Here is a 27,456-nt window from a genome sequence, read left to right on the forward strand (position 1 = left end):
TCACCTTTCACCTCCCGGGCCCAGTACCTTCCAGGTGGCCCCATAGTTGACACAGGGGCCGCCCCACGACCAGTAGAACTCCACCACCCAGGCGGCCGATGAGTTCCCAAGCAGGCCCTTAACCCCATCCGCCTCCAGAATGCTCACCGGCTCCTGCCTGCTGTACAGCCGGCCGGTGTGGCCGTGACACAGCAGCTGCGCCAGGAAGGCGGCGGTGCCCAGTGACGGGTGTCTGCCCCGGGCCGCACGGCGCCATTTTCCTAACGGCCGCCGCTTCCCCGCTCGAGCGACTTCTCCTCCCAACCGCCTTCGCCCCCGCGTGACGTCTGCACGGGGGATGGGCGGGGCCGGGGGAGCCTCACCATCAAGCAACAGCCACCTCGCGCTACAACTGCTCATTCACAAAAACAAACTCTCCTGTCTCGCTCTGCAGCTGCAGGGGGGACACTGCCACGTTTCCAGGAGCCCTGTCTACATTGGGAAAGCTCACGGCTCAATTTAAACAGTTATTCCGACATCTAACGGAACGGCGTCATATCTAAAGTGGGAAATCTGCATTTTAGAGGGACATGGACATTTTAACGGGCTACTTCTGCAAATAAAGAGGTTTAAATAGACGAGATTACATTTCAAAGGGATGTGGGCACATTCAAAGGGATATCATAATATGTAAAGTGACGCAGTTATATCTAAATGAATCTACATTTCGAAGAGACGTTGCCCTATTTATAAGTAGAGACAATAGGTGTGAATTCTGTCTGTGTCCCAATGTTGAGTCAGACTGACACTTTTCTTAGAAAAGCTCTGCATTTAAATTACATTCTTGAGAAGGTAAGTTATAGATTCGGGTGTAGGTTAGGGAGAATTGGCCGTGCTAAATTACCCATAGTGACCAGGGATGTACAGGTTAGGGTGGCTTGGCCATGGGGAATACGCAGTAAGGGGTTGGGTATGGTTGGGATACTGTTCAGAGGGCCAGAGAGGAATAGATGGGCTGAATGGTCTGCTTCCACATTGTTGGGATTGTATGACCCTCCCCATAAAGGAGCATTTTATCTACATCTATCCTGTCATGCCCCTTTCATAATTCTACTGGTTTCAGTAAAGGTATGCAGCACAGAAACAGACACTTCGGTCCAATTCGTCCAGGCCGACCAGGATTCCAAACTAAACCAGTCCCACTTGCCTGCATTTGGCCCATATCCCACTAAACCTTTGTATTCATCTACCCATCCAAATGCTGTTTTAACGTTGTAAATGTACCGGCAACTACCACATCGTCAGTAAGTTCATTCCACATACAAAGCCACCCTCTTTCAAAATGTTGCCCCTCCGGTTCCTTTTAAATCTCTCTCCTCACCTTAAGTAATATGCCCCCAAGTTTTGAGTTCGCCGACGCTAAGCAAGAGTCCTTTGTTATTCAGCTTACCTCCACTCCTCATTTTATCAATCTCAATGATGTCAACCCCTCACTTCCTCTCCTCCAGTGAATAAAGTCCCAGCCTCTCCTTATAACTCAAACCCTCCAGTCCTGGCAACGTCCCGGTAAATCTTTACCGAACCCTCTGTGATAAGAATAATTCCGATTACAGGGCCATCAGAACTGTACACAGTACTCTGAAAGTGGCCTCACCAACATTCTGTACAACCTCAACATGATGTCCCAACCCCTGTACTCAATGGTGTGAAAATGAATGCTATGCTGCTCAATGCCTTCTTAACCGCCCTGTCTACCAGTGATGCAACTTCTAACGAACTATGTACCTGAACACCACTCCCCCATGTCTGTCTGTTCTATAACATGACCCAGGGCCCTACCATTATCTGTACAAGTCCTGCCCTTTCTTGTTTTAGCAAAATGCAACCCCTTTCTTGTATTAATACCTCTCTCACAAATGCTCCCCCTCAGACACACACACACACACCCCCAATACTCTCTCAGGCTTATACTCCATCACACTCACACTTTACCAAGCATGTACACACTCTCACGCACAAACTCACATGCACCCACACACAATTCTATGGGGTGAATTTGTATTGGCAGAATTATATTTGCAGAATTCAATTTTGCTCAAAAAGCACACAATTTCCAGGCAGTCAATCCATGTAATATTTTATGAATTTGGAAATAGAACCAGTCTGACTCAAGATTGGAATACTGCCAGACTCAATTCTCAGGAAGAAAGTGAGGACTGCAGATGCTGGAGATCAGAGCTGAAAAGGTGTTGCTGGAAAAGCGCAGCAGGTCAGGCAGCATCCAAGTAGCAGTAGAATCGACGTTTCGGGCATGAGCCCTTCTTCAGCCCTTTCCTGAAGAAGGGCTCATTCTCGAAACATCGATTCTCCTGCTCCTTGGATGCTGCCTGAACTGCTGTGCTCTTCCAGCATCATTGATCCAGAGAGAGTGTGTTTGTTAACCACCTCCTTGCCTGGTCGGCCATTTTCCCTGTCTACAACTTGCTTTTATAGAATCACCTCGCGTACATTGTTATGAACATTGTCGAATAAGAGTAGATGTATTTAGTAGATTAATCAAAACCATCCCAATGGCTGAAACAGCTGACACTCTTGTTGGTCAGTAAACCAAAACTCTTCAGAGTTTACATTCATGGGTACGCCAAGCCTCAGCATTAGGACCGGGGCATATTGGAGCTGAGATGGAAAGGCCCGTTCCTAGTCCTGCTGGGTTACCCGGTCAGCAGTCAGGGTCAAGGGGAGGCCGCATGGACACACACAACACAATGCAAACGAGCGCCACCTCCTGGAGGAACACCAGAAGACCCCGTCAGAGACACATCTTCAGCCTTCATCCGTGAATGGCTCAGCCTGATCATTCTGCTTTTCACTGCACTATTCCTTATCTTTCTTTCACTAACTATGTTTGATTGGGCCTGATAACCTCTAGTAAACAGGAATTACAGTTTAATACTTTTTTTATGCACAGAAGGTCAACCACTCTAGCTGCTAGGTATGTGCCCATATCCCCATCCGTCCTGAACTCGTACCAAGCGAGCCCTTATGGAGTTTGAGTAACTTGCAGCTTTCTTTTCCCCTGCCTTTGGAACTGCTCGATTGGATATCAAAGTCACCCCGCAGACAATCCTGTGCTCGGCTCAGTTCACTGTTGTGGCCCTCCCCTCCAGTGATCTCCCAGATGCTGAGATTTCCCATTCCTGATAAACCCCTGATGATGATTCCCAATCCCTGGAGCCTTCTGCCCCTGTCCTTACTGAACCCGAGGACTATCAGTCCGATCTCCAAGCACCAACCCCTGGCTCTGGGTATACTCCCCCTTTTGCTGACACCCCCAATCTCCTCTTTTTAATAAAAAAGGAGGGATTGTGGGAGAATGTGATCAAAATTGACAAAACTGCATGGAAGTCATTTTGTCACAAAGCAATGTTTGCAGTAAAACGTAGCCTGTTAACATAATGCTGTCTGAGCCCTGGCTAAGGAATTCTGTTTTGATAGCTGTCTCTGCTCCTCAGGCCATTAGACTGTGCTGCTTCAGAGAATGATGGATTGGTTCTCTCTGTCCCTTAGTGGTAATTCGAGCTGAGCTGAACCTGCAGTATAAGATAACATTCAGTTTTGTAGAAATTAAGAAATGTAGGTCAGGACAATGTATGTGAACCTTACGACTGCCCCTCAGTTGCATTATTATTGGAGAGTGGGGCTTGTGTTTTACCATAAAACTTGTAACATTCTGTATTTTATTGGAATACGTCGGACTTTATTTTGAACTAAGAGGTATTCCCCAATGGCAACGAATAAAGCTAGTTAATTGCTCAAGGTCTCCTCTCCTGACTACCTTGCTTTAAATGATTTGGCACACGAGTTACTTTGTCCCAACAGTACTAATAGTTACATCGAATGGAGAGAGAATTCCTCAAGTAGGGCACTATCAGAATCCTGGGAGAGCCCTATTTCTGGTTTACTTCCTAATGAACAAACATTAAGCCTTTATTTATTTCTGATTTTGTTTCATTTTTCTTGTTTGATTCCCTGCTGTGACTACACTCTGTGTCTGGATGGGTGACAGGCTGAGATTGTGGGTTGGCTTTCGATTGACTGAATGTTTTATTGAAGAAGGGCTTATGCCCGAAACATCGATTCTCCTGTTCCCTGGATGCTGCCTGACCTGATGCGCTGTTCCAGCAACACATTTTCAGCTCTGAATGTTTTCTTGTTCTGGAAGCTGTAAAAGAGGTGTGAAAGCTTCAGCAGAAGTCCAGCAAAGCTGAGAACAGACCAACATCTTACTCAGTGGGAACAGGGAGATCAGAGGACAGAGAAATCAGGCCCTGAACCCGAGCTGACACCAGACTACCGTGTGCTCAGTGCTTTGATGAGCAGTGCCAACCCTCTGCCTTTACCTAGCTTCCCATCTGACTCCCCCCTCAATATTCAGGATCCAATCCTTGCCATCCTGAAGCCATGTGTCTGTAAGGAGTCTCAGACCATAATTATTCATTTCAATTAGTGCAGTTAATTCATTCACTTTTGTTACAATGTGGCACGCATTCAGACTCACCATGTATCATTTCAGTTTTTGTGACATTAGTATCCAGTTTTCATTGCTGGTATATTTACTCTCCTTGTCCCTTTCTATTGTTCTCTGATATTCATTTTCCACATCACTACATATTATTTTATTAAACAAATTACAAAAACAGTTTACAACAAACAGTTACATTTACAGCTGCATACAAGAGACAGCAATTTTACAAGGGAGAGGAGCAGCAAAGCCAGGCCCCAAACCCTACCATACATTTTTCAGGGACATGAGGACAAACCTCAAATCCCAGTTCCACAAAGATATAAAGAGACAACAGCAGTGACAGTTGTACATTAGACAGTCCTGTTACATACAAAAGTGCAGACAATACAGACGCAGCAAGCCCCCATCCCTCCCACCTTCCGACCACTCTAAGGCAGCCCGCCCCTACCCACCTTCCGGTTCTCGGTCCACCCCATGCCCCTTCCAGTTCTCGGTCCGCCCTGACACACCTTTCGACCACCTCTAGGACAGCCCGCCCCAGTACCCGCCCAGGGTGACCGCGGTCAGGACAGCCTACCCACCTTCCGGCTTCACTAACCACCCTCAGCACCTTCTGACCACCTCTGGGGCAGCCCGCCCCGGTACCTGCCCGGGGTGACAGCGCTGAGGACGGCTACCCGCCTTCTGGCTCTCGGTCTGCCCCTACGTACCATTGGGCTCTCACCCACCCTGTTGCACCTCCGACCAGTGGGCTATCCTGGCACACCTTTCGGCCACCTCCAGGTGGCCGTCCCCTTCCCGTCCCCTTCCCTGGGACGACAGCGTGTAGGGTAGCCCACAAGCCTTCCGGATCTCAGCCCGCCCCTACGTGCTTTCTGGCTCTCTGCTCTGACACCTTTTGACCACCTCTAGGACAGCCCGTCCCGATTACCCCTTATCAGGATGACAGTGCTCAGAACAGCCAACCCACCGTCTAGCTCTCAGGGCGACTGGCATCAGGGTGGCCTACCCACCCTCTGGCTCCACATCACTACATTACTCACCGGTCTTGATTTGGATTGGCCATGCTAAATTGCCCACAGTGCCCAGGGATATGCAGGTTAAGTGGGTTAACCATGGGAAATGCAGGGTTATAGTTTCATAGTAATAGAAGCAGGAGTAGGCCATTTGGCCCTTCCAGCCTACATTAAGATCAGGGCTGATGCATCCATTGTCTAAGCTCCTCTTCCCTGCATTGTCCCAACAACCTTTAATTCCCTGACTTAACAGAGACACTAAGCCTTGCAGTTGGACTGCTACCTGATAACCAAATTATTTCCTTGCGTGGGAATATCCTTCTCTTTGCAAGGACCTATTGTATACTTATCAGCTACTAACCAACACTATCCAGACACTGTGTCGCTGGGCAAAGTGACTTAGGTTCCTCAAATTCCTGCAATTAACAGTTTGTTAATTGTTAAATGATTGTAACCTATATAATCATACAACTCTCTGTTACTCGTCGGAGTGACTTGTGAGCTCCCAAATAGACAGTCAATAACCCAAGGTTTGTGTGTCATGATTACTTATCTAATACTTATTGGTCTACTATGAGTAAGTTACCCACGCATAATCCACTTCCATCCCCAACATGGATCAAGACGCCATCCTTTTTTGCCAGACAAGTAAATGTGTCAAGCTCAGGAAACAAAGCCTGTCAAACGTTAATAGACACAGATCGAAACCAACCTTTTCCAGAGTCTGTCCCTTCACCTCGATTGACTTTCTTTTTCCCTCAGCTCCTACAAACCAACAGCTGAACCCAAGGATGAGAAAAGAAATAGGAAAGAGGGCGAGAAAAGAGAGTGCGGTACTCCCAGATATAAAACAGAGGAAGGAAGTTCCAGTCTGGGCTGAAGCTCAATCTTCATTCAGAGAGAGAGGAGCAACAACAACTTCAGAAGCTCATGGTCGAACTTCTGCATTCAGACAGTGGCGGGCGTTCTGATTGGCAGGAGGACCAGGCCCCTTCTGGTCCTCCAGGATTTCCAAAAGATTGGTTTCCCCGTCCATCCGAACGACGAGGGGCGGGGCCCCATTCCGAGCTCACACATGCGCACTATGAACACTGCTCACGGCCCATAGAGCGGTGTCTGCATCGCATGGGATTGTGGGTACTACAACAGCCATTAAAGACGTGAAATCAAGTGTCCCATATGCCGTCTTAACCGTCTTTTTCTATGTGTTAATGACGGACACGTCAAGAGCTAATCTTTAATCGATTTTCGATTGCTACACTGAGTGAAACACTACAGGTGTTTAACTCTCTATTTCCAGTTCAGTGTCAGTATAACACTCTTTATCTGTCCTCAAATAAGGACCGAATCAAAGCCCGATGTCTGTTCTACCTGAAGGTTGTTTTTTTTTAGTTTGCAGTTTCCAATCCTCCGTTTCAATCATTTATTAAAAGTTACTCGTGGTACATGAGCATTGCTGGCTGGCCAGCATTTAGTTCCGCTTGAAAAGGTAATGGTGAACTGCCTTCTTCAACTTCTGTGGTCCACATGCTGTACGGTGACACATAATGTCCTTACGGAGGGTATTCCAGGATTTAGACCCAGCAACACTGAAGGAACAGCAATATATTTCCAAGTCAAGATGATGAGTGGCTTGGAGGGGTACTTGCAAGAAGTTGTGTTCCCAAGTATCTGTTGCCTGATCCTTCTAGATGGAAGTGGTTGTTGGTTTGGAAGGCATTTTCTAAGGATCTTTGGTGAATTTCTGTGTTGTGTCTTGTAGATCATGCTTCTCAACAGTGGGGCAGAGGGAGTGGATGTATGTGGAGATGGTGCCAATCAATCAGGCGACTTTGTCCTGGATGGTATCAAGCTTTTTGAATGTTGTTGAAGCTGCACCCATCCAAGCTGGTGGGAGAGTATTCCATTACACTGCAGACTTGTGATTTGTAGAAGATGGGCAGGGTTTGGGGAGTCACAGTATGCCTGACCTGTTGCCTGCTCTTGTTGCCATTGTGTCTGTGATTAGTCTAGTTGAGTTTATGGTCAATGGTAAACCCCAAGAATGTTGATAGTGGGGTGTTTAGTGACAGTAACACTGTTGAATATCACGGGGCAGTGGTCAGATTCTCTCTTTTGGAGATGAGTCATTGTTTGGCATTGGCATGGCATACATGTTACTTGTCACTCCTGAGCCCATTGGATATTGTTAAGATCTTGTTGCATTTCAAACTGAATTGCTTCAGTTTGTGAGGAGTTGTGAATCGTGCTGAACATTGTGCGAATATCTCCACCTCTGACCTTATGGTGGAGGACGGTCATTGATGAAGATGGTTGAGCCTAAGAAGACACTACCCTATGAATTCCTGCAGAGACGTTCTGGAACTGAGATGACTTACCTCCAACAACCAAAGCCATCTCTCTATGTACCAGGTATCCCTGAACAATTCAGATAAACAACGATATTTCAAAACTAATTGAAGGAATACAGATGCAACACCCCTCTTCTGGGAGTCTCCAGTGCAAGTTTTTCTGTTCGGGAAACAATCTGATAAGTGTTGACTGTCATCAACCTTTTTGATCTTGGCCACACACAGCGCCCCCTGTCCATTAGCCCCCGCCACACACAGCGCTCCCTGTCCATTTCAGAAAGAGAGGAGCAAGAGATGCTACTCTTGCTCCTCTCTTTCTGAATCAACATTGAGCTTCACCCAGACTGCAAACTCCTTCCTCTGTCTGAGATCTGTCAGTACGGCATTTTTTTTTTCTCGCCTCCTTTTCCATTTCTATTTCTTTCCGGAGTTCAATTGTTGACTTGCAGCAACTGAAAGGAAATGGGGTGAACCCAGGGAGGGAACAGACTCTGGAAACGTGGTCCAGGTCTGTGTGTCAATTGGCAAAATAGACAGGCAGGAGGCTGGAAGGACACAGCAAACCAGGCTGCATCAGGAAGTGGAGAAGTCGATGTTTCGGGTGTAACCCTTCCTCAGGACTGGGGATGGGGCTGGGGCTAAAGTGGGGACAGGTGAAGATAGGGAGAGGGTACGGCCTGATTAGTCAGTGGGCGAAAGAAATCAGGTCGGTGGCAGGAAGGAGTGGTAGAGAGGGGCACGGGGCTGAGAAGGGACTCGGGGGATGGAAAGGGAAATTACTTGAAATTGGAGAACTCGAGGTTGGGTCCTGCAGGCTGTAGGCTGCCCGTGCGGACGATGGGGTGTTGTTCCCTAATTTGCGGTTTGGTTCGTTGTGGCAATAGAGGAAGGCTATGATGTTCTTGTCAGAAAGGGAGTGGGAAGGGGAATTAAAATCGATGGTGACTGGGAGGTCTGGTCAGCCTCTGCGGACCCAGCTGCGCTGCTCGCCAATCCGTTCCCCAAGTTTATGCTCAGTCTCCCCGAAGTAGGGAAGACCACAATTTGCAAACACGTGGCAAATGCAGTCCCACAATGTGAAGTTATAGCCTTTGCTATGGAAAAAAAAGCAGAAAGACAGTGTATTATTTAAATGGTGATACTTTGGGATGTGGAGAAAGTGAGAACTGCAGATGCTGGAGATCAGAGTCAAAGTGTGGTGCTAGAAAAAGGCAGTAGGTCAGGCAGCATCTGAGGACCATGAGAGTCGACATTTTGGTCCCGAGCCCTTCATCAGGAATGATGGGTGAATGGACAAAGGGTCTGATTCTGTGCTGTATGACTCTCATAATCTTCGGTGATAGCAGAAGTGTGATTGTGAAGGCTGGAGTTTAAGAGGAGCTTTCAAAGATGTTTACCCTTAATGGGAGCAGAAGAAGTTACAATGAAATCTTGCATTTGTGAGACAGCAACTGAGTGAGTGAGTAAATCCGAGGTTTTGGTGCAAAGTGGGAATTCATTGCACTGTGAGGATGAAGCTCTACTTAATGAGTCATTTCTACTGGTGAATGAAACCAGGCTCAAGATTAGGAGGAGTAAATTTAGGACAGAGTTGAGGAGGAACTGCTTTTCCTGGAGTGTAGTGAATCTATGGAATTTTCTGCCCCAGGAAGCAGTAGAGACAGCTTCATTAAGTATATTCAAGACACAGTTGGATGGGTTTTTGCAATGGTAGGGTAATTAAGGGTAGCTGGGACAATGCAGGGAGGAGGATCTCAGATGGTGAATAGATCAGCCCTGATCTTAATGAATGGTGGAGCAGGTTGGATGGGCCAAATGGCCTTCTCCTGCTTCTATTACTATGTAACTGTGTAACCCTGCATTTCCCATGGCTAACCCACCAAACCTGCACATCCGTCATCATTATAGGCAATTTAGCATGGCCAATTCAAATCAAGGCCGGTGAGCAGTGAGATGATGTGGGAAATGAACATTAGAGAAAGGGACAAGGAGAGTAAATGTACCAGCAATCAAAACTGGATTCTAAAGATCACAAACATTGAAACGGTGAGTCTGAATGTGTGCCGCATTGTAACAAAATTGAATGAATTGACTGCACACATTGAAGTGAATAATTATGGTCTGAGACTCCTTACAGACGCATGGCTTTAGGATGGCAAGGATTAGATTCTGTATATTGAGGGTGTTGTCTAATAGTGCCCTACTTGATGAATTCTGATAGTGCCCTACTTGATGAATTCTCTCTCCCTTCGATGTAACTATTAGTATTGTTGGGGCAAAGTAACTCGTGTGTCAAATCATTTAAAGCAAAGTAGTCAGGAGAGGAGACCTTGAGCAAATAACTAGCCGCGCCCCACCCCTTCGTCTCGCCCATTTTCCCATCCCTACCCCACCCCTGACCCATTGAAGGCGTCACAACGCGGAAGTGGCCCTGTTAGTTTGCATGAAACTCCCTCCCTCTCGGCAATTCTTCGTCCTGGGAGTGTGTGGGGGGAATCTGTTCACTTGTGGCAACTGGAGTGAATCCAGGGAGGGAGCGGACTCTGCAAACTCAGGTATGTGTCTTAATTACCCGGGTGAGGAGAGACAGAAGGATAGGGTGGGGCTGTTTTCCCCATCGCGCCTGAGTCTGAGACTTTTATAAAATCATGAGGGGTATGGGTAGGGGAAATAGACAAGGTCTTTCCCTTGCAATGGGAAAGTCCCGAACTGGAGGGTTATAGGTTCAGGGTGAGGGCAGTGGGGAAATGTAAAAGAGACCTCAGGGGCAACTTTTTAATGAAAAGAGTGGTGCTTTTATGGAATGAGCTGCCAGAGGAAGTTGTGGGGGCTGCTAGAATTCCAACAGTTAAAAGGCATGTGGATGGGTGTATGAATACAAAGGGTTCAGTGGATCGGGGCCAAGTGATGGCAAATGCGACTGGAGTCATAGAGATGTACAGCACAGAAACAGGCCCTTCGATCCAACTTGTCCTTGCTGACAAGATAGTCCCAGCTGCCAGCACCCGGCCCATATAGGGGCCAAGTGATGGCAAACATGACTAGCTTTTTGGTTCCTGTTTGGGTACGTTTTCAGCATCAGTGGGACTGGATAAGAGACCCTACTGTTGCAGCGCACTGAGTGTGGAGCGTGTAACTGCTATATGGCCTGGAAAGAGGTATTGACGGCAGGGAGGGGCTATATGCGTGTTTGCGTGTAACTGAAGCGTCAGCCATGGAGAAACCCGAGGAATCCCACCTTTTGGAGAAACGATGGAAGTGTGATGACTGCGGGAAAAGCTTCTGTTTCCCATCTTCCCTCGACTCTCATCGGCGCAGCCACACCGGGGAGAGGCCGTTCCCCTGCCCCAAGTGCAGGAAGGCCTTCAGCAATTCCTCCCACCTGCTGACCCACCAACGGGTTCACACAGGGGAGAGGCCCTTCAGCTGCCCAGAATGCGGGAAGTGCTTTACCCAGGTCTCCACCCTGCTGACCCCCCGGCGGGTCCACACAGGTGAGAGGCCGTTCACCTGCTGTCAGTGCAAGAAGGCTTACACCTGCTCCTCCGCCCTGCGGAGGCACCAGCGAGTTCACCTGTAGGGGAATTGAAACAGTGATGGCCAAGTTGCATCCTTTACCCGGTCTGGCCTACACGTGACTCCAGACCCGCAGCAGTCTGGTTGACTCTACACTGCCCCTTCCTGGCAAATGAGCGAGCAGAAACTTACTTGGACACAGAGTATGGGTTGAAATTGTTGAGTGAGGCAATACTTCCTCCGGGTTACAGCTGTACCAAGGATCCAATTACAAAGGGACAACTGGGTGCTAACCAATAGTAAAGAATGTGAGGTGGTGGTTGGGGGGGGGGGGGGGGGGGGATGTATGTACTTTGACCTTGAGCTATTTAAAAAGCAGCTACTTTTTCTCTGCCTTTTTGCAGGGCGGGGATCTGAAGCTGTAACAAAGTTGGGTCGCAATAAAGGTTACCTGAACTTACCCCCTGGCTCAGACTCTCATTGAAAGCTTTGAGCTCCAAGAGATTTTGTTTTAAAGCTGACCAGTTCTTCCAGCCTCCTGCACTAAGCTTCCAATGTTGTCTATCAGATGGAGCAGTGAATGAGGAGCCAGTATCATTAGAAATTGTAAGTTTTTCAGGAGTGTAGAGTGCATCATTTCATCGGCATTGTAAAGTTTACTGGCAGCATCGGGAGGTGTGGGCTGTGTTCAGTGGAAACGATGTGGAGGAGCCGGTGGTGGACTTGGCCTGGGTAAAGTGAAAAATCACACAACACCAGGTTATAGTCCAACAGGTTTATTTGGAAGCACTAGCTTTCAGAGCGCTGCTCCTTCACCGGGTAGCTGTGGAGCCGGATCAAAAGACACAGAATTGATAGCAAAAGCTCACAGTGTCATGCAACTGATAGGATATACTGAACAAACCTAGATTGCTGTTCAGTCTTCCATCTTTGAGAATGGATTGCAGGTTTTGGTTCATTAATCTGTAAATCCCAGAACATCTTTTCAGTTACGTTCTTGAGATGACTTAAGGTTTTATTTTCAAAAAGGCTGACAGTTCAGACAATGCATTAAAGGTGTGAGGTTCGAGCCTGTCATACCCCAATCTTGGATCAGACTGGTTCTAGTTCCAAAGTAGGAATTTATAAAATATTACATGGATTGACTGCCTGCAGTTTCTGCACTTTTTTGAGCAAAATAGAATGTACCTGCAAATAATTCTGCCAATTCAAATTCACTTCTTGGAGTTATTTGTGTGTGTGCATGTGAGTTTGTGTGCAAGCTTGGTATAGAGTATAAGCCTGTGAGAGTGTTGGGGGGTGTATGTGTGTGTGTATATGTATGAGAGAAGTATGAATAAAAGCAAGGGGTTGCATTTTGCTGAAACAAGGAAGGGTGGACCTATACAGGTGATGGTAGGGCCTTGAGCCTTGTTGGAGAACAGAGACATGGGAGGATTCAGGTGCATAGCTGCATCACTGGGAGACAGGGTGGTTAAGAAGGAGTTTAGCACACTTGCCTTCATTGTTCACACCATTGAGTACAGGGGTTGGGACATCATGTTGAGGTTGTACAGGATGTTGGTGAGGCCACTTTCAGAGTACTGAGTACAGTTCTGGTGGCCCTGTAATAGGAAGAATACTATTAGAGAGGGTTAAATAAAGATTTACCAGAATGTTGTAAGGACTGGAGAGTTTGAGTTATAAGGAGAGACTGGGACACTTTTCACTGAAGTGCAAGAGGTTGAGTGATGATGTCATTGAGATTTATAAAACCATGAGGAGTGGAGGTAAGGTGAATAGCAAAGGGCTCTTCCTTAGTGTAGAGGTGCTCAAAACTAGGAGGCATATTTTTTAAAGTGAGGGAAGAGAAATTTAAAAGGAGCCTGAGGGACAACGTTTTGGTACAGGGTGGTTTGCATATGGAATGAACTTGCTGAGGAAGTGGTAGATGCAGGTACAGTTACAACATTTAAGCGACATTCAGATGGGTACATGAATAGAAAGGTTTAGAGGGATATGGGCCAAATGTCAGTAAGTGGGACTAGTTATTTTGGGAATCCTGGTCGGCATGGACGGGTTGGACCGAAAGGTCTGTTTCTGTGCTGTCTACCTCTATGAACCAGAAGTGATCTTATTGAAACCAGTAGAATTCTGAAAGGGCCTTGACAGGATAGATGCCAATAAAATGCTCCTTTGTGGGGAGGGTCATAGAATCCCAACAATGTGGAAGCAGGCCATTCAGCCCATCTATTACACACTGGCCCTTTGAAGAGCATCCCACCCATACCTAACCCCTTTCTCCATATTTCCCATGGCTAATCCACCCTAACCTACACCCTAAAATACAGAAGAGGAAGTGTTAGATGTCTTGAAACATAAAGGTGGATAAATCCCCAGGACCTGATCCGCTGTAGCCTAGAACTCCGTGGGAAGCTAGAGAAGTGATTGCTGGGCCTGTTGCTGAGATATTATCATCAATAGTCACAGGTGAGGTGCCGGAAGACTGGAGCTTGGCTAACATGGTTCTACTGTTTAAGAAGGGTGGTAGACCAGTAAGCCTGGTGTCATTGGTGGGCAAGTTGTTTGGAGGGAGTCCTGAGGGACAGGATGTATATGTATTTGGAAAGGCAAGGACTGATTAGGGATAGTCAACATGACTTTGTGCATGGGAAATCATGTCTCACAAACTTGATTGAGTTTTTCTGAAGAAGTAACAAAGAGGATAGATGAGGGCAGAGCAGTAGATGTGATCTATATGGACTTCAGTAAGGCATTCAACAAGGTTCCCCATGGGACACTGATTAGCAAGGGTAGATCTCACGGAATACAGGTAGAACTAGCCATTTGGTTACAGAACGGGCTCAAAGGTGGAAGACAGAGGATGGCAGTGGAGGGTTATTTTTCAGACTGGAGGCCTGTGACCAGTGGAGTGCCGCAAGGATCGGTACTGGGCCCTCTACGTTTTGTCATTTACATAAATGATTTGGATGCGAGCATAAGAGGTACAGTTAGTAAATTTGCAGATGCCACCAAAATTGGAGGTGTAGTGGACAGCGAAGAGGGTTACCTCAGATTACAACAGGGTCTGGACCCGATGGGCTGAGAAGTGACAGATGAAGTTTAATTCAGATAAATGTGAAGTGCTGCATTTTGGGAAAGCAAACCTTAACAGGACTTATTTACTTAATGGTAAGGTCCTAGGGAGTCTTGCTGAACAAAGAGACCTTGGAGTGCAGGTTCAAAGCTCCTTGAAAGTGGAGTCGCAGGTAGTGAAGAATAGGATCGTGATAGGAAGTGAAGAAGGCATTTGGTCTGCTTTCCTTTAATGGTCAGAGTATTGAGTACAGGAGTTGGGAGGTCATGTTGCGGCTGCACAGGACATTGGTCAGGCCACTGTTGGAATATTACGTGCAATTCTGGTCTCCTTCCTATCAGAAAGATATTGTGAAACTTGAAAGGGTTCAGAAAAGATTTACAAGGATGTTGCCAGGGTTGGAGGATCTGAGCTACAGGGAGAGACTGAACAGGCTGGGGCTGTTTTCCCTGGAGCGTCGGAGGCTGAGGGGTGACCTTATAATGGTTTACAAAATTATGAGGGGCATGGATAGTATAAATAGACCAAGTCTTTTCCCTGGGGTCGGGAGTCCAGAACTCGAGGGCATAGGTTTAGGCTGAGAGAGGCAAGATATAAAAGAGACCCAAGGGGCAACATTTTCATGCAGAGAGTGGTATGTGTATGAAAAGAGCTGCCAGAGAATATGGTGGAGGCTGGTACAATTGCAACATTTAAAAGGCATCTGAATGGGTATATGAATAGGAAGGGTTTGGAAGGATATGGGCCAGGTGCTGGCAGGTGGGACTAGATTGGATTGGGATATCTGGTCGGCATGGACGGGTTGGACCAAAGGGTCTGTTTCCATGCTGTACATCTCTATGACTCTAAAAACAAGTTGTAGACAAGTAAAAAGGCTGACCAGGCAAGGAGGTGGTTAACAACCTCAGGGCATCCCTCTTAAACTATGCATCTTGTTTGTTTACAAATTAAACAGGCTTCAGCTCTTTTCCTAGCTGCTTTCTGGAAATCTGGGTGACACCAGGTTTGTAATACAGTATTAACCATTCCCTCCTTGCCCATGTGTACACAATAATGCACATAATCAATTGAAAAAGGCAGCAGCAAAGAAGGAACACAAACCAGTCTATCAGGGTTCACCCACATTTCGGTTTGAGTATCGAGGGAGTACCCTATTTGAGGCCATAGTTTGTGCTGCTCAGGAGGGGGCTTCCTCTGTGATTTCAGTCCCTTACCCAGGCCTGGCATACCTGTCCCCATATTGTCTCTATCCGGGTTTTGCTGGGGACCCAATGGGACCAAAGGTTTGGGGTGTCAGGCTGCCTGCTTGGCAGCAGCATCCATCTGCTCATTCCTTTGGAGACTGTATCCATTGCCTCAGCATGAGCTGAACATCTTGATAGCTGCCAGATTGATTGGACAAAACAGCATTACTATTCATCTGCCCCGTGGGGGTTACAAATCCTCTATGTTCCCACAAGTCTCTGTAATCATGGGTCACACCAAAAGCACAGTGAGAGTTGATGATCTCAACCCCCAGCAGGGCTCTCTCAGTTCTGTGATTGGTCAAATCAACAGCAAGCTTCAGCAAGGTTTCACGCTTTAATTTGTAACAGCCGGGCAAAGATTTGTCCAGCAAGACAGATATTAAAAGATTCTGTGTTCCTTGGAGAAACTGTGAGATTAACTTGGAATAAAATATCAATTTTCATATGTTTCTTAGGTGACAGTACAGCCTTAATTACAGAGTAATCCAATAAAATGTAATAAAATTACATAATAGACAACAGATTAACCCAATGATATTTCCTGGGAAATAATGTTGTTTCACACGCATTATCTCCTCATACTTGTGCTTCAAGGTTAGCTAGGATGGTCAGTAATGTCCTATCTAGCTTAATTAGATCCATACTATGAAGAAGGCATTGTTTGCTTAATCTGTGATTCAGTTAGCTCAGGAATGCAGAAATGCAGCTTTTAGCCATTTTAAACACAGTGTTAATTTGCAGCCTGAAGACATGTTTTATATTACTTTATATTGAGATGCCATTTTGTGTTTAATAAAAGCTCCTGACAACAGCCTAAACCTAGGTATTAGATCCTCATCTGGTGTGGATCTGCTCCGTCACTCAAAACAAAACTAGATTTACAATTTAAGGTCATACATGCTATTCTGCTAAATTAATCCAGTTGATTTTTTTTGCTTAAAAATGTGAAAATTTCATGAACAGTTCTTCCAGTTAATCACTGAATATTCAAATTTCTCTTCAAAATTAAAGGTCATAACAAAACTTGGTGTCATTGTGGGATTTTGAATCTAGAGGGTGTGCTTGTGAAGCTTGAATGAACAATATTTCAAAGTGAATGTTATCGTGTTCAGTACTAAGACTTTCTGGAGATGAAAAATTTGCCCTTGTGTATTTTGCAACACTTAACTCTTGCATCAACCTGACTGCATATTCTATGGAACTGACCTTGGTTAAGAGCTGGCACAAACATCAGAAATAATGGAGACAGGAGCACAGCAATTAGAGTTAGAAAGTTAGCCAAAAGTATAAAAACAGGAAGGAAAGTTTTGTCACTTTGTTAACTTTTTAAAGAAAAGCTAAGTGTTGGTTCTGTAAAAAATGAGTCTGGGGATTCAATAACGGAGGATAAAGAGATGGCAGATGAATTGAAAAGAGCTTGAATCTGTCTTCAGTAGAGAGGATACAAGTAACACCCTAGAACTAGCTGGAAATCAGGAACTGAAAGGGAAGGAGGAACTGAAGACAATTACAATTACCAGGGAAGTAGTACTGAGTAAACTGTTGGAACTACAAGCTCACAAGTCCCAGGGGTCCAAAGGACTTCATTCTAGACCCTTAAAGAAAAATTAGCTAGTGATATAGTTAATGCATTGGTTTTAATTTTCCAAACCTTATTAGTATCTGGGAAGGTTTCTGTAGATTGGAAAACTCCTTTCTTCAAAAAGGCAGACCGAGAACAGGAAACTGCAGACAATTTACCTTAACATATGCCATAGGGAAAATGTTCAAAGCTATGATTAAAGATGTGATGACAGGGCACTTGTATAAGTTCAGGCAGCGTGAATGTGTTTTTGTCAACGGGAAATAATGTTGTAATAATGTTTTGAAGAACTGCCTCTCCCAACTGCGACTGAGCTGATAAATCTCATGTACCGACAGGGAATGGAATCCGTTAGCACACTCCCCGCATTTCCACGACTTCTCTGTCGTTCTGGTGTCCTTTTGGCTCCCGGATTTTGATGAACAATTGAAACTGTGATCACACTCAGGAAATGTGTGCAGTTACTCCCTGCTGCGAATACTATAATATTACTTCAGTCTGTGTAACTGGTTACAGCTCCATCCCATAGACAGCTCACTGGGGCACACTCTCTCTCAACAAGGGCAAAAGACATACAAAAGTGGAGTAACCAGACAAAATGCAGAAGCAATAAAATGTCGAACCACAGGGAAAAAAAATTGTGGCTCCACCCCTTTTTTCCCTGTTGGCATTTGGACACTTAAAATCTGTCAATAACAGCAGCAGCCTCAAAGAGCATACTGCGCATGTTTGCCAGTGTCAGCAACGCAGTACGCATGCTCGCTGGTGTCAGCAAAAAATAGTGCTCATGCTAATCACTATTGGCAAAAGAGGCGCGGGACCTTCTTTTGATTGACCAATAGGGAGCACAGGAGGACCGGAAGGACATTTGTCCTCCTGCCAATGAGAGGCACCCCATTGTCTGAATGCAGAAGTTGGACCATGAGGTTCTGAAGCTGCTGCTGTTCGTGTCTGAATGAACATTGAGCTTCATCCCAGACTGCACATTCCTTCCTCTGTCCATTATCTATGAGTACGGCACTCTTCTCTTGCCACCTTTTCCATTTATTTTTTCATTCTGGGATTCAGTTGTTGACTTGCAGCAACTAAAAGGAAAGAGAGTGAGTCGGGATGCGGACAGACTCTGGAAACGTTGCGCCAGGTCTGTGTCTCAATTGGCAAAATACACAGGTAGGTGGCTGGAAGAACACAGCAAGCCAGGCAGTATCAGGAGGTGGAGAAGTCAACGTTTCAGGTGTAACCCTTCTTCAGGATTGGGGATGGGTTTAGGGGGTGTTAGAAACGAAAATCGCTTCTCAATAATCGCTCTAGACAAATTCAGGAAAACAAAGTTTTATTAACAAGTCTGCAGAGTTGGGCACCCTTGAAAAAAAAGGCGCCCCAGGCTAACAATGTTTCTGATTAAATACAGTACAAGTCCCTCCCCTCTATAGCTCTAAAGAGTCACGAGGTTCACATTCTCACAAAGTCTGCAACAGTTTCCCGAGTTGTTTTTCTACCCTGTAGTCTTATCAATCAAGGATTTGTTTTTCTACTCTGTAGCAGCAGATGTCTCGTCCTTTATTATAGAGAAGCATGTTTTACCCTACCCCCACGGCTCTATTCCCCTTAGACTCTGAGGTCATGCACATCTTAACTATTTGTACCAAAATCGTCTCTCACAATTCCACCCTTTCTGTTTTTAAGATGTGCATGACAAAGATAAGCGTCCTCCCATCAGGGGCCCGGGAAATCCTTGGTCTTTCGCAGCAACAGCACCTTAAGTTCCTGCGTTCCATGTTGGGGTACCGCCACTGCCTGGAGTTGGGAAATATTTTTCTGGATTAAAGATTGAACACAGGGGATCAGGCAGGGTAAGATGAGTAGAAGCATTACGCCCCCCCCAGCCACCAGTAACGCCGTGCGCCACCAATTACCACCTAGGAGACCATCCCACCATCCGATGCCACCAAGAGGGCGCCAGGATTGAACCGGCACATGGGCCAGTTTCCGAATTTCATCGGAAATCTTCAAAACCGCTTTACCATTATCGTCAATTTTCAGACAGCAGTTAGTCAGGTTAAACTTCCCGCACACGCCCACTTCCAAGGCCAACAGATAATCCAAGGCAAGCCGGTTTTGGTATATAGCAGCCCTCATCTGATCCTGCTGCTTAGCCAGCAACTCCAGGGCCAGGGCGGTCTGATTAGTAATGACCTCTACGACTGCTTGGTCCCGCGCCTCTTTTGCCGCGCTTTCGGTTTAACATATAGATAGGAGTACGGTATCCCCATGATCCGTCCTGTGCCCACGTAGCAGGCCCGTAGTATTCAATAATACGGGCCGGTGGCCACTCATCCCCCCAATCACCGACTTGGATATCCCTTGGCGACCTACGCTGGGAGTCAAAGAGTTTAACTCCCAAATCATCACCTTCCTCCCGGGGTAATAGGAAGAATTCAGGTCTTATTAGACCCAGGAAGCATACTCCAGCCCATCCCATGGGCAGTTTGGAATATGCCTGATTACCGCATATCCAAAATAGGCCATCTGGAGCAGGCCCTCCCTGCCTCACAACGTCATCCCATAACTCCTTTACCCCAGGGACGCCCTCATAAGGACCAGGACCACTGCAATTCCAGTATTCGGATTGTTGGCCCCGTGGCAGAGTCTGGACAGGATTATTCCAGCATTGATTCCCCTGACAACCACCGCTCCGCACTCTTTTCATGCCATCGGAAGGGTCAGCACTTAGCTCGTAAGAGGAGGAATCAGAACGTAACCGAATGCAATTTTGATGATCTCGGTTTGCAATGTACCAAGCAATATTCTCAGGCCACCATACTTGTGTGGTGGCATTCAATACACTCTGACAGGGACTAATTCCTACCTCCACGGTCCCCTTGCCTTCAACACATAACTGGCCCTCAGGGCTATTTGTCAGTCTCCACCCCTGGCTTTTCCTTTCGTTGACATGTATCCAATTGTATTGAAGCAATTCCCATATGTCTAAGCTTTGCCCAGTCCACGGCCATTGTTCTGACATATGTGGCCCCCCACAAACCCAGCAATTGCTAACATTTAAAACAGTGGCAATCCTAGAGGTGAGATCAATAAACAGGTTTTGTGTTACATCAGGGAGCTCAATCTGCTCTTCTACCTCTTTGTATATAGATGGCACTTTAGAGACAACGACCGTTCTCTGACGGTCGTTCTCTTTCTCTAACTCCCGTTCAGTGTTCTGAACTCTGGTCTCCTTGACTCTGTCAACCTGCTCTCTGAGCAACACGGAGGGTAGGCCCCACTGCCCATCTTTGTTAACACACACCCAGCGGTCATTTTTAGGGCACCCACGGACTTTGCCACCGTACCCTTTATTATACACTTGATAATAGGGTTTTCCATCCTCCCAACATTCTTGCCGTGCATTCACATCGTAACACCGATCGTTCACATGGGAGTGAGACACAAATGATCCCGAGTAGATCTGACTCCCAAGTCTCACCGTAGTCCGACATTTGTCACATCTCCCCTCGCCCTCCCCCACATACAGGAGTAAACCGATCAATATCCCCACCAATACAGTCCAGGTAGAGTTCATTGTTGCTGTCTTTTCAGCTTTACCACCAATGGCTTGTCCCCTGGCCCGCATGTCCAAGTGCTCTCTCCTTCTGGCGGAACAGGCCCCTTTATCCTCGATGCGTGGGCCCACCCTTTTTCTTTCGTCCGAACAGCGGCTTCAGTTGTTAATAGGACCAGGAACGGTCCTTCCCACTGCGGCTGGAGCTTTTCGGCCCTCCAGGTCTTTACAAGTACCCAATCTCCGGGCTCCACCTTATGTAAGAGGAAGTCGAGCGGTGGAGTTTGAGCCAGGAGACCCTTCCTCCGGAGTTCTGCAAAAGAACGGGATAAGGCCAGTAAATAGTCTCTGACAAATACATCTCCCCCTTGTAGAGTGGGACACCCATCAACCTTACTCCAATATGGTAATCCGAACAGTATCTCATAGGGGGAGACCCCGATATCCCGGCGAGGTGCTGTACGTATTCTCAATGGGGCAATGGGAAGGCACTTTGGCCATGGTAACTTAGTTTCTAACATCAGCTTAGTCAATTGGGTCTTGAGTGTGCCATTCATTCTCTCAACTCGACCCGAGCTCTGGGGATGCCAGGGTGCATGGAATTTCCATTGGATACCCAGGGCAGTACAGATGTGTAGCCTAGAAACAAAATGTGTCCCGCAGTCTGAGTCTATAGATTCCATTATGCCATATCTCGGGATTATGTTCTCTAACAATAGTCGGGCCACGGTTGGTGCATCGGCTTTGGCGGTTGGGAAAGCCTCTACCCAGTGAGTGAAATGGTCTACTATTACTAGCAGATACTTCCATCTCTGTACTGGGGGTAAGTCTGTAAAGTCAATTTGGATCCTCTGGAATGGCCTAATTGCGAGGGGCTGACCACCAGCTGGCATAGAACGCATGGTTTTCTTGTTAATACGTTGACAAGTGGGGCATCCCGACTATTTCTTGTTGGGCTAACGTGTATATCCCCCTACATACATAGTCTCTCAAGATCGTGTCACACATGGCTTGCACCCCCCAGTGGGTCTGATGGTGTAATCGGTGCAGAATACTCCGGGTGATCTGTTTGTTTAGTACTTGTCTCCCATCAGGAACCGTCCACTTCCCGTTAGTTTCTAGCCGGGCACCCAATTGATCCATTTTATCAATCTCCCCCTGGGTGAAGACGGGTTGTTTAGCGAGCCCTTCCCTCAACGGTATTAATGTTAATAATTGGACGGATTTTTCGACCGCTGCCCGTTTGGCTTCCTCATCTGCCAACCGGTTTCCCACCGCTTCCGGTGTCAACCCCTTCTGGTGACCGGGTACATGGACTACTGCGAGTTCTGTAGGCAACGCCAGGGCTTCCAACGTTAGGCTGATCATTTGTTCGTGAGCTAATTCTTTTCCCCGGGAAGTTATCAATCCTCGCTCTTTCCAGATTTTCCCGAAAGGATGAACAATTCCGTATACATACTTTGAGTCAATATATATGGTCCCCACTTTCCCCTCCAACAACTTCAGGGCCCTCTGGAGGGCGTACAACTCACAGGATTGGGCTGACCACTTCCCGGGCAGTTGTCCGGACTCGATCGTCCGTTTCGTTGCGCCATCTACGACCGCATAGCCACTGTACCGTACCCCATTTATGCACCGGGAGGACCCGTCGATGTACTGTTCCTGTCCTTCACCCAGCGGAGCCTCTTGCAGGTCCTCTCGGCTTTTGGTCTGTAAGTCTACAAATTCCACACAATCATGCTCCTGTTCCCCATCTGCAGGACATCCGTATAGAAACTGGGCAGGGTTGCAACTGAGATCTTTTGCAAAATTGAGATCGTCTCCGGTCATCAAAATCGTCTCATACTTCAGGATGCGAGAGTCTGTTAACCAGCGGTGAGCCTTTTGAGCCAGTATGGTACTAACCGAATGTGGGGAGTATACTGTGATTCCTCCTCCAAAGGTAAGTTTCCGGGCCTCTTCTACTAACATTGCCGTAGCTGCCACTGCCTGGATACAGGTCGGCCATCCACGTGACACGGGGTCTAACATTTTTGACAAAAATGCAACCGGCTGACGTTTCCCTGCCCGCAGCTGGGTAAGCACACCTTGGGCAATTCCGCCGGCGCTATTAACATATAACTGGAACAGTTCCTTCAGGGTGGGCAAAGCCAATACCGGAGCTTGGATCAGTTTATTTTTAAGAATATTAAATCGCTGCTCCTCCTCATCTGACCAGTCCAGCTTTTGTTCTTCTTGTCCCAGTTTGTCGTACAAAAACTTTACTAGAGTGGTGTAACTTTCAATCCATATCCGGCAATACCCTACTCGCCCCAGGAACTGTCTGATTTCCTTCTTCGTCCTGGGTATTGGCATACCCGTAATCCCCGATATTCGTTCTGGCGTGATACGGCGATGCCCCTTACTGACCTGATGGCCCAGATATCTTACTTCTTGCTCCACAAACTGGAGTTTTGACCTGGAGACGCGTAGGCCCTGTTTCCCCAGGAAGTTCAGCAGGGCAACGGTGTCTGCTCGTACCTCCTCTTCTCTCGGTCCTGAGAGTAAGAGATCATCGACATATTGGAGCAATTGATTCTCCGCGTTACACCGAAATCCTCCTAAGATCTGCTCTAGTATTTGTCCAAACAAGTTGGGTGACTCCGTGAATCCCTGCGGCAAGACTGTCCATCTTAACTGTCGCTTTCGTCCTGTGAAGGGATTCTCCCATTCAAATGCAAAAAGGTTCCGACTTTCTTCGTCAAGGGGGCAACTCCAGAAGGCATCCTTCAGATCTATTACGCTGAACCATTCATGTTCGGGGGGAATTTTACTCATTAACGTGTAGGGATTGGGTACCACCGGGTATCTAGCCTGGACTACTTCATTCAACCTCCGCAAGTCTTGCACCAGCCTATACGTCCCATCCGGCTTTCTCACAGGGAGTATTGGAGTATTGAAAGGGGACATACATTCCCCCAGTAGTCCATCTGTGATTAATCTTTCTATCACAGGTTGTAACCCTTCCCGTCCTTCCATAGCAATCGGATACTGTTTCCTTCTTACCGGGCCTTTTCCTGGTAACATGGTGATTTGGAGAGGTTTGATGTTTAGACCCCCTCTGTTCCCCTCCCGTTACCAAACTCCCGGGTCTATTTGTTGATCATCTTCTTCGGTGAGGGCGAACAACCGTACCACCATTTCCCCGTTACTTGGTACCGTTCCGATCCCTAGTTTGACCTGCAAGTCTCTACCTAACAAATTAAACCCCGCCGATGGCAGTAGAAGGAGGTCTCGTTTAGTAGTTCTGTTTTCATACCCAATTGCCACGTCCTCCACTACTGGGACTTGCAATGTCTTTCCTCCAATGCCAGATACCCCCATAACTGTTCTTCCTGCTCGGGCGCCGGGGGGTATTTGGATTATACTTGATCTTTCGGCTCCCGAGTCCACCATAAATGTGATCTCCGACCCTTGGGGCCCTACTTTCAAGTTTACCAGGGGTTCCTGTCGATAGTCCTTTTGCCCCAAGGGTAGGAACCCCCGACCTCCCGAATCTTCCTCCATCAGGGCGTGCGACCGCACTTCCCGCTTGTAGAGGGGGCACTCTCGCTTAAAATGTCCCTCTTCATTACAGTAGTAACATCTGAGTATCCTCCTCGTTTCCCTGTCGCGGCCTCGAGTTCCTCCACCCTTCCTTTGTTCCGGCCCCGGTCCTCTTTTCCTCTGCTTTTGCCACGACTCTCCCCTTTCCTGTTCCTGCCACGGCTCCCCCTTTTCCCTCCTTCCAGCTGTCACTTGTTGCACCGTCTGCATCATTATCTTTGTCGCCTTCTTTTGCTTCTCATCGTCCCTTCTCACAAACACCTTTTGCGCCTCCCGTAGTAGTTCACTCAGAGGTTTACTATCCCAATCACCCATTTTCTCTAACTTCTTTCGTATGTCCGGCCAGGCTTTTGACACAAACTCTACCCATATGAGTTGCTGTCCCACTTCCGTCTCAGGGTCCACCCCAGCGAACTGCTGCAAGTTCTTCCTAATCCTGTCTAGGAAGTCTGTAGGGGTTTCTTCCGGGTTTTGATGATTCCCAAAGGCCTTGGTAAAATTGTGCCCCTTCGGGGCTGCCTGCCTTATTCCTTTTATCCAATATTCCCGCAAATCCCTCATGTTGCGTCTTCCTTCTTCCGTTTGCTTATCCCACTCGGGGTCGGTGAGGGGAAATTTCTGCTCCCCTCCTGCTCCTCCCTCTCTCTCCCAGACCAACAGCGCAGTTTGTCGTACGTGCATTCATTCTTGGAATCGGGACAGAGTTCCGTCTGTGACTCTTTTCAGCTTGAGATCTAGTCTGTACTCCTGAGGCACCTGGTGGTTCCTCCCCACTTTCTTCCCCTTCCCCTGAATCGTCGCCACCCGAAGGACCATTTTGCGGGGCCGACGGGATCATGTAGGGCGGCGGTAAGTGATCTAAAGGTTCCCATTCTTTCTGCCCTTTCGAGTCTTCATTGGTTACCTTCATTTTGCAAGATAGTGTGACTGGTAGCCAACAAAGGGCGTAATCACTTTCCTCCCGAGTAACATTAGGTTTCGAATTGACATATAAAATTAGAGCTTGCCGGACCCAGTCTTCATCAGTGCCGAATTTAGGCCACCACACTGAGTCGCCCTGAATAAGTGTTTGGGACCACGTTTGACAGTATCTCACCATCTTCTTTCTAGATTTTCCTTTTCTCCTACCCTGAACCCAATTATTTAACATTATTCCTAACGGACTATCGTCAGGTACCCCGGGGTATTTTTCATTGTCTACGCTCAAGCCTACCTTTCCGTTATTCGTCTTGGAACCCTTACTTCCCATTGCCGAGGACTTTGTAAAATCGGAGATTCCTGTATTATCCCGTGATAATCTATCACTATTTAGCCAATTCCCGGACCTTCAGTCCCATGATCGCCCAGGTCCCTTTGCAGCCACCCCCGGTCTTTGGATTCCTGTGTCCTACGTCTCTGTGAAACAGATCACAGGCACCCCATAGGTCCACGTTCCTCCGCAAACACGGTCTCTGCAAAATCCCGCACAGACGAGCCCCAGTCTCTAGATTCCTGAGTCCCACGTCTCTGTAGAAAAATCTACAGGCACTCCGCAGGACCCCAGTCCTCCGGAAAGACGGTTCCCGCAAGTCTGTTCTTACCTGGGTTCGGTGCACCGAAATTACTCGACCGTTAACCGTCCCCACTGCCTCGGCCACACCCCTCCTTTGTTCTCCTGAGCCTTCCGGATATCACTCGCTCAAGCCGCGCGGGGCGACAAGCAAGGAATCAGGGACTGCCGAACTCGGCAGGGTGCACCTTCTCCGATGTCCTTCCTCAGCCCCCCCTCGCGGCCGGAGTGTTGATCGGACGAGCCCCCAAGTTTGTTAGAAACGAAAATCGCTTCTCAATAATCGCTCTAGACAAATTCAGGAAAACAAAGTTTTATTAACAAGTCTGCAGAGTTGGGCACCCTTGAAAAAAAAAGGCGCCCCAGGCTAACAATGTTTCTGATTAAATACAGTACAAGTCCCTCCCCTCTATAGCTCTAAAGAGTCACGAGGTTCACATTCTCACAAAGTCTGCAACAGTTTCCCGAGTTGTTTTTCTACCCTGTAGTCTTATCAATCAAGGACTTGTGTTTCTACTCTGTAGCAGCAGATGTCTCGTCCTTTATTATAGAGAAGCATGTTTTACCCTACCCCCACGGCTCTATTCCCCTTAGACTCTGAGGTCATGCACATCTTAACTATTTGTACCGAAATCGTCTCTCACAGGGGGCGATGCAGATAAAGGGTGTGCTGGTTGGTGAAGTGGGGATAGATGTAGACAGGTAGAGGGTTCGACCTAGGCAAAATGGAGGACTGCAGATGCTGGAAACCAGAGGTTAGATCAGAGTCGTGCTGGAAAAGCACAGCAGGTCAGGCAGCATCCGAGAAGCAGGAAAATCGACGTTTCGGGCAAAAGCCCTTCATCAGGAATTTCCCTAGAGTAGGGGACTCCAAAGCTAGAGGACATATGTTTGAGGTGAGAGGGGAATGATTTAAAAGAGACGTAAAGGACAACTTTTTCACATAGACAGTTGTGCATGCGTGGAACGAGCTGCCAGAGGAATTGGTGGAGGCTGGTACAATTATATTTAAAATGCATCTGGCTGGGTGCATGAATCGGGATGGTTTGAAACTGTGTGGGTCACATGCTGGCAAACGGGACTAGATTAATTTTGGATATCTGGTCATCATGGACAAGTTGGGCCTAAGGGTCTGTTTCTATGCTGGATGGCTCTTAATCGTCTTTGGTGAAAGCAGAAGTGTGGTTGTGAAGACTAGACTTTCAGAGTAGCTTTCGAAGATGTTTTGCCCTTACTGGGAGCAGAAGAATACAATGAAATCTTGCATTTGTGAGATAGCAACTGAGTAAAGGGAGTACATCTGTGATTTTGGCGAAAAATGGGAATTTATTGCACTATGGGGATGAAGCCCTACCCTATCCAGTTATTTCAGCTGGTGGATGAGACTCGGCAGTTCATGCAGGCAGTCAATCCAGTCATATTTTGTAAATTCCACTTTGGAAATACAACCAGTCTGATTCAAGATTGGGAT

General features: G+C 47.2%; 1 protein-coding gene across 3 annotated transcripts in view; it reads right to left on the bottom strand.

The window, feature by feature from the left end:
* Positions 1-27,456, bottom strand: part of LOC122545194 (uncharacterized) — a 785,061-nt gene that overhangs the window by 10,464 nt on the left and 747,141 nt on the right. Inside the window, exon 1 of one of the 3 annotated variants that reach the window (XR_015751659.1) lies at positions 5-253. The exons of 1 other annotated variant lie outside the window; for it this stretch is intronic. The gene's annotated coding sequence lies outside the window, so the exon portion shown is untranslated. Of the gene's footprint in view, positions 1-4; positions 254-27,456 lie in introns of those variants that run through there. One more of the 3 variants, XR_015751661.1, reaches the window with a different exon arrangement.

This window comes from Chiloscyllium plagiosum, unplaced genomic scaffold (genome assembly GCF_037043375.1).
Source record: "Chiloscyllium plagiosum isolate Xiang-an unplaced genomic scaffold, Cpla_swu_hap1 HiC_scaffold_27, whole genome shotgun sequence".
Taxonomy (NCBI): domain Eukaryota; kingdom Metazoa; phylum Chordata; class Chondrichthyes; order Orectolobiformes; family Hemiscylliidae; genus Chiloscyllium; species Chiloscyllium plagiosum.